Source organism: Chenopodium album, chromosome 4 (assembly GCF_948465745.1).
Source record: "Chenopodium album chromosome 4, dcCheAlbu1.1, whole genome shotgun sequence".
Taxonomy (NCBI): domain Eukaryota; kingdom Viridiplantae; phylum Streptophyta; class Magnoliopsida; order Caryophyllales; family Amaranthaceae; genus Chenopodium; species Chenopodium album.
In genome coordinates, this window is record NC_137837.1 from 69,974,277 (window position 1) to 69,985,475 (window position 11,199).

Here is an 11,199-nt window from a genome sequence, read left to right on the forward strand (position 1 = left end):
AAACGTTCCAAGCCTTTAAGATTTTAGCAATAAAAGGATGGAGAGGAAGGCGAAGTCCAAAATCAAAATGCTTTGCGTAAACGGCAACGCAGCCTGCCGGACAGTCTAGGACTGAAGATCCAGATGGAGGGATAGCCAATTCATACTCATCTGGAAGGTTGTAAAAAAAATTTTCTTTACGGCAATAATCTTTTCCAAGTGCCGTCTTCCTAAAGGTTTCATTTACCTTTGCCTTAGCAACTTTGCCGTCATCAGCCAGGACGAGAGGTTGTCGGAATTCCGCGTCATCTGTCTCGGAATTGTACCCTTCGTCCAGACTCTCCTCCTGGATAACCTCAGCGGTTAAGTCAACAACATTGTCCCTACTTTTGGTGTTGTCACTATCGGCCTCAGTCTCATCATCACCTTCAACAGAGTTAACGGCGGATTCATGCACAGGTGATGATTGATCCGCTCGTGGGCTTGAAGGAACTTCCTTATCACCCGATTCAGAAGAGCTTACAACTTGAGTCTGACCGGGTTTTCTACTGGATTCAGCTTCCTCAGCAGCAGTAACATCAGGCTGGTAACTGGTACGCTTTACTCTCGGCATAGTGCTTACACCTATATTGCCAACGTTAGAGCCGTACTGGGCAAAATGTTGATCCTCAGCAAAGCTGCTTAAATGATAACGAACACTAACAGGCTCAACGTCCAGAATTTCGGTATCGGCAGGGATATTAGGGTTGTTTGGATTTATGTACTGTTCACAAAAAGCAATAACCTTATGGCGAATGTAAGCACGCCTTTGATCCTCAGAGGTTAGGGGTTCGAAAGGGTAGTCAATGTTGTCGGATAAAGATGATGAATTACCCTGATCCCTACCGACATCTTTGCCTAAAGACTGTCTAATTAAACGACGCCTAGCATTGATAAGGTTAGGCAAATCTTCCTCTTTGCAATTTTCAGACATTTTTTATAACCTAAGATTAATAATAGCCCAAAAATCGCGCAAGAAAAAATAACATGCAAAATAAAAATTAGAGTTTGAGAATACCTTTGGTGAATAGTGAATGCGGGAGAGACGAAAAAAGCGACAAACGACGAAAAGGATGTTCTGTGTTACTGGAACAAAGAAGCAGAATACTAAAAGACGCTGAAAATTCGTTAACAAGTGACTGATAAAAACCGAAGGATGATCGCTCAGTAAGAATATTTAGGGAAGAAGAAAGGGTAAACCTAAAAAAAAAAAGGGGGGAGAGTGCATTTTTTATTCAAAAAGGGGGAAGTTGAGGAGACGGTTGAAGTGAAAGGCGGTTCAGAGATCCAACGGAGGAAATGAAAGTAACAGTTCAAAAAGCAACGGCAGGATAAAGAACACGTGTCTCATAACCCACATTTTCCCGCCCAATAAAATGTAACCCCTCAACTTCCACTTAATAGATTCCGGCGATATTTTATAAAACTGAACCACTCAACAAGTTAGCATAAAGTCTCTCCCCGATAATTATTAAAGTAGACCTTGTCTGCTATAAGCATACAAGGTCACTTGGGGGGGAAAACGGAGTTTCTTCCGCTCCCAATATTTGTTAAAGTAGACCTTGTCTGCTATAAGCATACAAGGTCACTTGGGGGGGAAAACGGAGTTTTTTCCGCTCCCAATATTTGTTAAAGTAGACCTTGTCTGCTATAAGCATACAAGGTCACTTGGGGGGGAAAACGGAGTTTTTTCCGCTCCCAATATTTGTTAAAGTAGACCTTGTCTGCTATAAGCATACAAGGTCACTTGGGGGGGAAAACAGAGTTTTTTATTCTATACATACAAGAATAACATAATAAAATTCTCAGTTAAAATTTTGGAAATAACATCCTAGATATTCCAGTTCATAATCTCTTTAAAGTGCTCGACAAAGTGCAAGAAATGAAAGCCTGAACATATCATAATTTAAATTACTAAAAGTGAGAACGTCGTCTAAATAAACGAACGTCTTCACTTGGGGGGCTAGTTGTATGGGAAGATATGTGAAATGGGCTGATATCTTTTGTAATATGGGCCTTAATCTAGTTCAGCTGGTAAAGAGGCTGATATGTTCCTGATAAGTGACTTTGATGTCACTTTTAGGGTGTTTATTGAGTCGTATTCCGGCTTATTTTTCAATAATTTCACCTTTTTTATCCTTTATTTCTATTATTTTATTATTCTCGTCTTTTATCTTTATTTTGTGTAATTTTGCCCTTTTTATTAGTTTTTAGTTTATTTTTGTAGTTTTAGTTAATAATTTCCCTCTTCTCTCGTTTTATTTATTTTCTTTTAGTTTCTAGTTTGTTTTATTTCATTTTATTTTATTTTATTTCATTTCATTTTATTATTTCTTTAGTTTTAGCATTTTATTTTATTTTATTTTACTTTACTTTATTTATCTTATTTTATTTTACTTTATTTTTCTTATTTTATTTTATTTTATCTTCCGATTTCCCCTCGTGTTGTTTTTGGTTGTAGGCGTTCCGGGTTTCAAAGTCAAGTTTGTGTTCGGGGTCCAAGGTTCGAGCACAATTCACAATGCACAAGCACCACTGCTGCCAGCCTTAACCTTCACCCCACAAACACCTTATCCTCCACCTCACAACAGCAACAACACGCAACTTCCCCAACTCCCTCACCATCAACAAACATCAACAACAACCAGCAGCAATGCTGCCTAGCCAACTCCAACCTCACACAACCAAACCACCTCCAATTCTCCTCCATCTCACACCCATCAGCCCCGCAATTCCCCTGCTTCACCTCGCAACACCACCCAACACCAGCAGCAACCCGCAACAATTGCAGCTCCTCCCCGCATCACCAATCCGCAACCAATCGAACCAAATTCACAGCAAGGAGCAACCCAGACCTCCGCGGCCGCGCACCCCTGTCAGAAAGCGCACGAAATCGAGTCCAAAATCGAGTTGAGGCAGAAGCTTTGTGCGACTTGCTGTGCGACCTCTTCGCGGGCGCGTAGATCGGGGTTCAATTTGAATCACATCACGAGCTTTGCACGTGGTTTTAATGAAATCCAACGACCTTGTTTTAATGATGCTTGATGAAGATGATGATGATGAACGGTGAAGATGAGGGGATGCGTGGTGATGGTGATGAAGGTGATGCGAATCAGAGCAGCCAAAATCGAGCAAGGAGAAGATCGTGGGTCTGGGGGGAATTTGGGGAATGATGGGTTTTAATTTCTTTTATTTTATTTTTATTCCCTTTTTCTTTTTCCCTTTTTCTTTCTTTTGTTTTATTTTATTTTCTTTATTTTGTTTTCTTTTATTTATTTTATTTTATTTAGCTTTGTATAAATACCCATTTTTGGGGTAATTAGAAGGTATGGATTTTCCTATTCTTTCTTAGTTAGTTTAGGAGAGCTTCTCTCTCTTAGGGTTAGATTAGATAATTTTTAGAGAGATAAAGTAGATTATTGCTCAATTTTCTTCCAAGTAATCAATTTTGGTCAAGTTTAATTTCCAATCAAGCAATTCCTTCAAGTTTTCATCTTTCATTAATCCTCTCTCTAGTAATCTCTAATCCTTTCCTTTAGCTTTATTTATTTGCTTTATTGTTGCTTATTTTTGTTATCCTTTTAGTTTATCTATTTATTATTGTTTTCATTGTTCTTAATCATGTTTTGTTTTGTGTTTCTTGAATTTATTTTTGGTTTTGCTATTATGTTTAATCTCTCTTCTCTAGGCTAATTTCTTAGCTAGGGGAAGGGGGTGGAAAATATGGGTTGAATGTTGGATTAATGATGATGGTTGGATTGAATACATGCCTTAAATTGATGAAAGATATTATTTTTGATGGCTTGAGATTATTGTTACACTTTATTTGATTTCCCTCTAGTTTAAATGCATGAAAGTGATTTGAACTAGATTAAGATCACCTCTATTTTAATGATTGCATGAGAATGAGTTGTTAAAATTGAGTTTTATGAATTGTGTTTCTTTATTCTCTTGATTTGCTTGTGTCTAATAGGATGCATGAGAATGATCCTAACTAGCATGGACTTCTTTCATTGATTTGCCTAGACTATTGCATGAGAATGAATTGTTTAGGTAGGACCTTGTGTTCTTTGGCATATGTTTCATGATAATCACCGTTATTCTCCTCTTTCTAGTCATGTTTGACACCCCCGAATCCCTAGCGTAATTTTCTATTGATTTTATTCATCTTTATCTTTGCTTATTCGTAGTTTTAGTGCTTTTTATCCAATATATCAACAAAAACATTTCCCCTCTTGACTCTTGCATTAGTGATATTGATGTTGGACGAGTGAGCTTCCTTAGTAGTTCGACCCTTTACTTGCCACTAACTAGTTTAGTGTAAGTTTAGGCATTATAAATTGTTAATTTGATTAGGGTTAGTAGAACCAATGACCTATTGAACCTCGATCAGTTCCACAAGGCATACATATCGGCCTGTCAGTACTTGACACATAGCAACAGAAACTTGACACTTGGCTCAAGAAGCTTTGCATGGTTGAGAGCCACCTGTCAAGGAAGATCATTATAAATAGTAGGTAAGACCTCATTAATGAGGGCATTAATTACTCTCTCTCTCTCTCTCTCTCTCTCTCTCTCTCTCTCTCTCTCTCTACTTTCTCTCTCATACTTATCTTCCTTTCTTCTTAAACACTTTCTGACTTTACCATCGGAGTGGTTATCCCCGGATCATCCCGGGGTTAGCTAACTTCTCTTCATTGTGTAGGTTCTCAGCTTGCCGATATGAGTATCAGGATCTCGGGCTCGAACTCTCGGGAGATCAGATCCAGACAGAAACACTAATAATCCTGTTATAGACAAAAAAGTAACTATCATGCCTTTTTCTAATGAATTATATAGTCCTACTATTTCATTGACGAATAAAGTTATCAAATGGAGTATAATTACTGCGGAAACCATCGAAAAGGAAATATGAGTAAAAATCTGCTCTAAAGTCGATAATATCATATAGAATATATATAAAAAAAATCCTTCAATTACAAATTATGAAACGGAAATGAAAAAAAAATTATTTCATTTTCATTATTTATTTTAGGTTATAGGACTTTTGAAATTTTGTGAGAATTTGTAAGATGGCATGCCGCCACTCGGACTCGAACCGAGATGCTCTCGCACTGCTTCCTAAGAGCAGCGTGTCTACCGATTTCACCATAGCGGCTTGTTTGAAATCATAATAACCCGTTTTTAGTCAATCGTCGAGATTAATTCAATCCAACATTTTTTTCGAACCAGTTTGGTTTGCAAATTATTTTTTATTCACGAATTGAAATGGTTCATATTCATAGTAATAAGTATATATTACTTAAGGTTTTTTGTTATTTTTCGTGAATTTTTTTAGCGGATTTCAAAAATAACAAATGCATAGACCCTTTCAATACATAAAAAATCGAATATTTTAGCTCTCAATTTCAACACGAGATCGAGGGACTTTCTTTTCTGTGAATGGATAGTTTTTTATCCAAAAAAAGCAATTAATCGGTAAAATTTTTGTTCTTAAGTATTGAACCGAATATTTCATATAAATAAGTTTTGATCCCTATGGAAACGTAGTAAAAAAAATTTGCGTCTAAAAAAACGAAAGGATTTTTTGATTGATTTAAACCGGACTATAATAAAGCAATTTCGAGAAATAATGCTTCTGTAAGTTAAAGTTTAACCGTTGTTGTTTTTGATTTGCCCTTTTTTATAAAATCTACTAATTCTATAAGTCGAGAAAACTTTTCATTTTTTTTTGACAAAAAAAATAGGTTGATGGGGAAAAAATCCCCATCTTTTATCTTTTAAGTAATAAACTAAAATAAAAAAGGAAGTTGATGAAATCTTCGATATATAATATATAGATTATATATCGAGAATTTTTCAACAAAAAACATAAAGTACTATGTTAGTGTTGTCATAAGATTTCTTATTCTCCATATCATAAGAAAAAGTTACAAAATTTTCTAGTTCAAACAAAAGTAATTTATAAATACAAACCTCCCTAAATCCTTTATTTTCGATTTTTTGATTCTAAACGAAAAATGGAATTATTTCGAATTTGTTATACCATTTTTTTAGTCAGGTCGATTTCGCTTATTCCAAGGTTTGATTACTTATTTTTCGTACAAAAAAACTTTTCGAATTCCCGGTAAAAAAAGATTTTGCTAACGAAAAGGCTCTTAATGCCGCCCAATACCCCCCTTTTTTCCAAATATTTTTACGAATACGCTTTTTGTAAATCGAAGTACGTTTTTTTGGAGCTGCCATTTAAAATTGAAAAAATTCATTATTCAGTGTTATAGTTGGATGTGAAAGACATCTATTGTTCAAATGAATCCGTATTTTCTATTTATTATCTATGTATTTAGATTCTAGGTGATATTTTTTTCTATAAAAAAAAATTGAAAAGGATAACTATAAATAGAAACTAGAAATAAATTTTCTATATTTCGATAGAAATAATCGAAAATATTCGATTAGGAGAAACTAAAAATTCTCCTGCCTAGAATGTCCATAAAAAAATTCGTATGAAATCGAGTAAGATTAATTAAAATTTCATAATGAATACTAATTTCGAGTTATATCCCTGTTTATTTTTTATGTGTTGGATTCAATTTCGATGTACGTGATAAATCACATTCAAAATTTGATGCACCCCTAATCTTAATTGAAAAAATTTTATTTATTTCTTTGCAAAGTGAAATGATCCCAATAAATGAATTTGTTTAAAAGATCTATAATTTGAGGCATTTTTTTTATTCTATGTTATAGAAACTAAAAAGTAAAGTAACAGATATTCTAAAAAAGAATATGGAAAAAAGAAATAATTACTAAAATAGACTTTTTTCTACAGTTTTGGTTGGAATGAAAGACAATTAAACCATTTTGCAAAAAATGAGGTAATAATTCGAAATAAACTACATAATCAATTTATTATGTTAATTAATAATAAATTGATTTTTTTCATTATTGACTTTAGTAGATATTTAGTCGATTTTCTGATTCATAGTCTTTTTTAGTCGAATTTGGATGTTTTAAGTTTTAAATATATATTTGAAATAACTGAAATGGAAATAAAAGGGAAATTTCTTTTAGTTTCCTACTTCATAGGCTTCAAAAAGTTATGTTTATTGACTGACTTCTTTCAAAAGAGACAAGAGCCAGTGAATGGTAAACAAAATAATTTAAATTAATTAAATAGAAAAATTTTCTATTCTAGTATATTATGGAACATATATACCAATATTCATGGATTATACCTTTCCTTCCACTTCTAGTTCCTTTGTTAATAGGATCTGGACTTTTCTTTTTTCCGATGGCAACAAAAAATCTTCGACGTATATGGGCTTTTTCGAGTATTTTGTTATTAAGTATATTTATGCTTTTTTCCATGAAGCTGGGTATTCAACAAATAAATAATAATTCTATTTATCAATATTTATGGTCTTGGACAATTAATAATGATTTTTCTTTAGAATTTGGCTACTTAATAGATCCACTTACTTTTATTATGTCAATGTTAATAACTACTGTTGCAATTCTGGTTCTTTTTTATAGTGATAATTATATGTCTCATGATCAAGGATATTTGAGATTTTTTGCGTATATGAGTTTTTTCAATACTTCTATGCTGGGATTAGTTACTAGTTCAAATTTAATACAAATTTATATTTTTTGGGAATTAGTTGGAATGTGCTCGTATCTATTAATAGGTTTTTGGTTCACACGCCCTATTGCCGCAAATGCTTGTCAAAAAGCATTTGTGGCTAACCGTGTAGGATATTTTGGCTTATTATTAGGAATGTTAGGTTTTTATTGGATAACAGGCAGTTTCGAGTTTCGAGATTTGTTTGAAATATTCAAAAATTTAATTAATAATAATGAGGTGAATTCCTTATTTTGTATTTTATGTGCTTTCTTGTTATTTGCCGGTGCAGTTGCTAAATCGGCCCAATTTCCCCTTCATGTATGGTTACCTGATGCTATGGAGGGGCCTACTCCTATTTCAGCTCTCATCCATGCTGCTACCATGGTCGCCGCGGGAATTTTTTTAGTTGCTCGACTGCTGCCTCTTTTCCTAATTCTACCTTCCATAATGTATGGAAGTTCTTTTATAGGTATAATAACAGTACTACTAGGGGGAACCTTAGCTCTTGCTCAAAAATACATTAAGATAAGTTTAGCTTATTCTACAATGTCTCAGTTGGGTAATATGATGTTAGCTCTAGGTATGGGTTCTTATCGAGCTGCTTTATTTCATTTGATTACTCATGCTTATTCAAAAGCATTATTGTTTTTAGGATCTGGATCTTTTATTCATTCAATGGTAACTGTTGTTGGATATTCTCCGAATAAAAGTCAGAATATGGTTCTTATGGGGGGTTTAACAAAACATGTACCAATTACAAAAACCTCTTTTTTAATAGGTACATTTTCTCTTTGTGGTATTCCGCCTCTTGCTTGTTTTTGGTCCAAAGACAAAATTCTTAATGATAGTTGGATGTATTCACCAATTTTTGCAATAATAGCTTATTTCACAGCTAGATTAACCGCTTTTTATGTGTTTAGAATCTATTTACTTACGTTTGAAGGACATTTAACCGCTTTTTAAAAAAATTACAGTGCAAAAAAAACCAGTTCTTTTTATTCAATATCTTTATGGGGTCAAGAAGGATTGAAAAGCATTAATCAAAAATTTCTTTTATTAACCTTCTTAACAATGAATAAGAAGGAAAGGGTTTCTTTTTTTCGAAAAAACCATACCAAAATAAAATGAATGGAAATTTAAGAAAAATGCGTCGATCTTTTATTACTATTATTGATTTTGACAATAAGAATATTTCGACCTATCCTCATGAATCCGATAATACTATGTTATTTCCTCTGATTTTTTTGAGTCTGTTTACTTTCTTCATTGGAATCATAGGAATTCCATTCAATCAAGAAGGAATTGCTTTGGATATATTAACTAAATGGTTAACCTCATCTATGAATCTCTTAGATTCAAATTCCAAAAATTCTGTTGACTGGTATGAATTTTTGATAAATGCAACTTTTTCCGTTAGTATAGCTTTTTTTGGAATATTTATAGCCTTTTTGTTTTATAAACCCGCTTATTCATCATTAAAAAATTTTGACTTAATTAATTTATTTGATAAAAGAGGGCAAAAAAGAAGTTTGGGGGACAAAATGATAAATATCATATATAATTGGCCCGCTAACCGTGGTTATATCGATGCTTTTTACGCAAAATTTTTAGGGAAATTCTCTTTGGTAGACCTCTAATAATAAACATTCTCAGTGGTCAAATGCAAAAAAAGTTATTATCCTTGGTGAACCATGTTTTAAAAAGTATTATCAATGGTAACATTAAGAAAGGTAATTAGGCATTTCTTAACTATGGTTAACCATTCTAAGTAAAAAAAAGTTGTGATGCCTAAAATACCCCCATTTTAAAATTAATTAAAAAAATAAAAAATAAAAACACCACCCTGCCACCACCTTCCCCACCATTCGCCACCATTCCCCCTCCCCCTCCCCATCCTTCACCCCCACCGACGTCGGCACCGGCGCCCAGCTCTACCTTTGCTGGTGCGTCGGCTTCCCCTGGTGACGCCCCGCCTCCCCCGCCCCTACCTCCTCTCTTTCTCCCCCTTTTTCGACCCTTCTTGTTTACCCCACCCAATGCCCACCGCCGATCACTCTAACCACCACAAAACTGGCGCTCTTCCCCGACGACCCCCCCTCCCTTGTTCGCCGGCCAAAAACCCTTAAAAACCCCAAAACACCAGAAAATACCCAAACCCGTTTAGGGTTTCGAAACCAAACCCAAGAAATGGGTTTCGATTTTCTGGTGGTTTTGGGTAGATTTCAAGGGTTTGTGGTTGTTTTGTCGGGGATGGGGTTCGTCGGGGAGGGGTGTTGGTTTTCGTGGTGGTATTGGGTGCGATAAGGGCCCACGAACGGTGGTGGGGGAACTGGGAAAGAGAGGAGGTGGGGCAGGTGGTGATTGATGGGGGAAATGGGAAAGGGAGGAGGAACGGGTCCGAGGTGGGGCGTCGCCGGCCGGAGGTGGTAGAGGTCAGGCGTCGCCGACCGGAGGTGGGAAGGCAAGCCGGCTGGGGGTTAGCCGCCGGGAGTGGTGCTGGTGCCTAGGTGAGGGGTTTGGGTTTTTTTTTTCCCTTTAAAAAAATCTAAGAAGGGGTTAACCATAGGGTCAAATTAGTCATTACATCATTAGTTAACCATAGTTACACTTAAAATACCTAATTACCTTGCTTAATGTTACCATTGATAAAACTTTTTAAAACATGGTTCACCAAGGATAATAACTTTTTTTGCATTTGACCACTGAGAATGTTTATTATTAGAGGTCTACTTAAGAGAATTTCCCAAATTTTTAATTAAGGGTGTAAGAGGTTTGGCTGAATTAGTGTCATTTTTTGATAGACGAATAATTGATGGAATTCCGAATGATTTTGGTGTTACAAGATTTTTTGTAGGCGAGAGTATCAAATATGTAGGGGGCGGGCGAATCTCATCTTATCTTTTTTGGTATTTATTTTATGTATCAATTTTATTTCTTTTTTTTGGCAAATATTCAATTTTATTTTTAGTTTTATCATTGCATAATCTAGTTTTTTTATCGAGTACATCTATATAAAAAAGTCCTTTGTCTAGAACTGTAATTCTATTAGCAAATTCATTGCTTAAGCTGTTTTTTTTTTTGTTCGTTCGTATAAATCCAATAATTGTATAGTTCATCATCATATAAGAATTTTTCTGTTGTAGCCAAAGAAATCTTTCTTTTTATCATTTCCCAGAAAATGGATAAACTAGGTGGATATGTAAAAGAAATTCTTTGTTTTCCATCATTTTAACATGTATAAAAAAAATATTGTGACATTTCATTTCTTACCGCATTTTCAAACCGATTGCTTTTTATATATCGCGTTGGACGATTCCAACGTTTATAGTCGAAAAGAAGAAAAAGAAGGGGTTTTTGAAACCAGAATAGGTTTTTATTTTCTTCTTTAAGTATTTCGAACTTCGAAATATCTTGATTCTCATAATAAGAAGTTGGGATATTTTTATAGCATGCTTCTTTTAAGTGCAAGTGAAATTCATCCTTTGTTTTGTCCTTTCCATTCACTCGGATCTTTCCCATTTCATCCATTTTGATTTTGTCCGGATCCTTCTTTT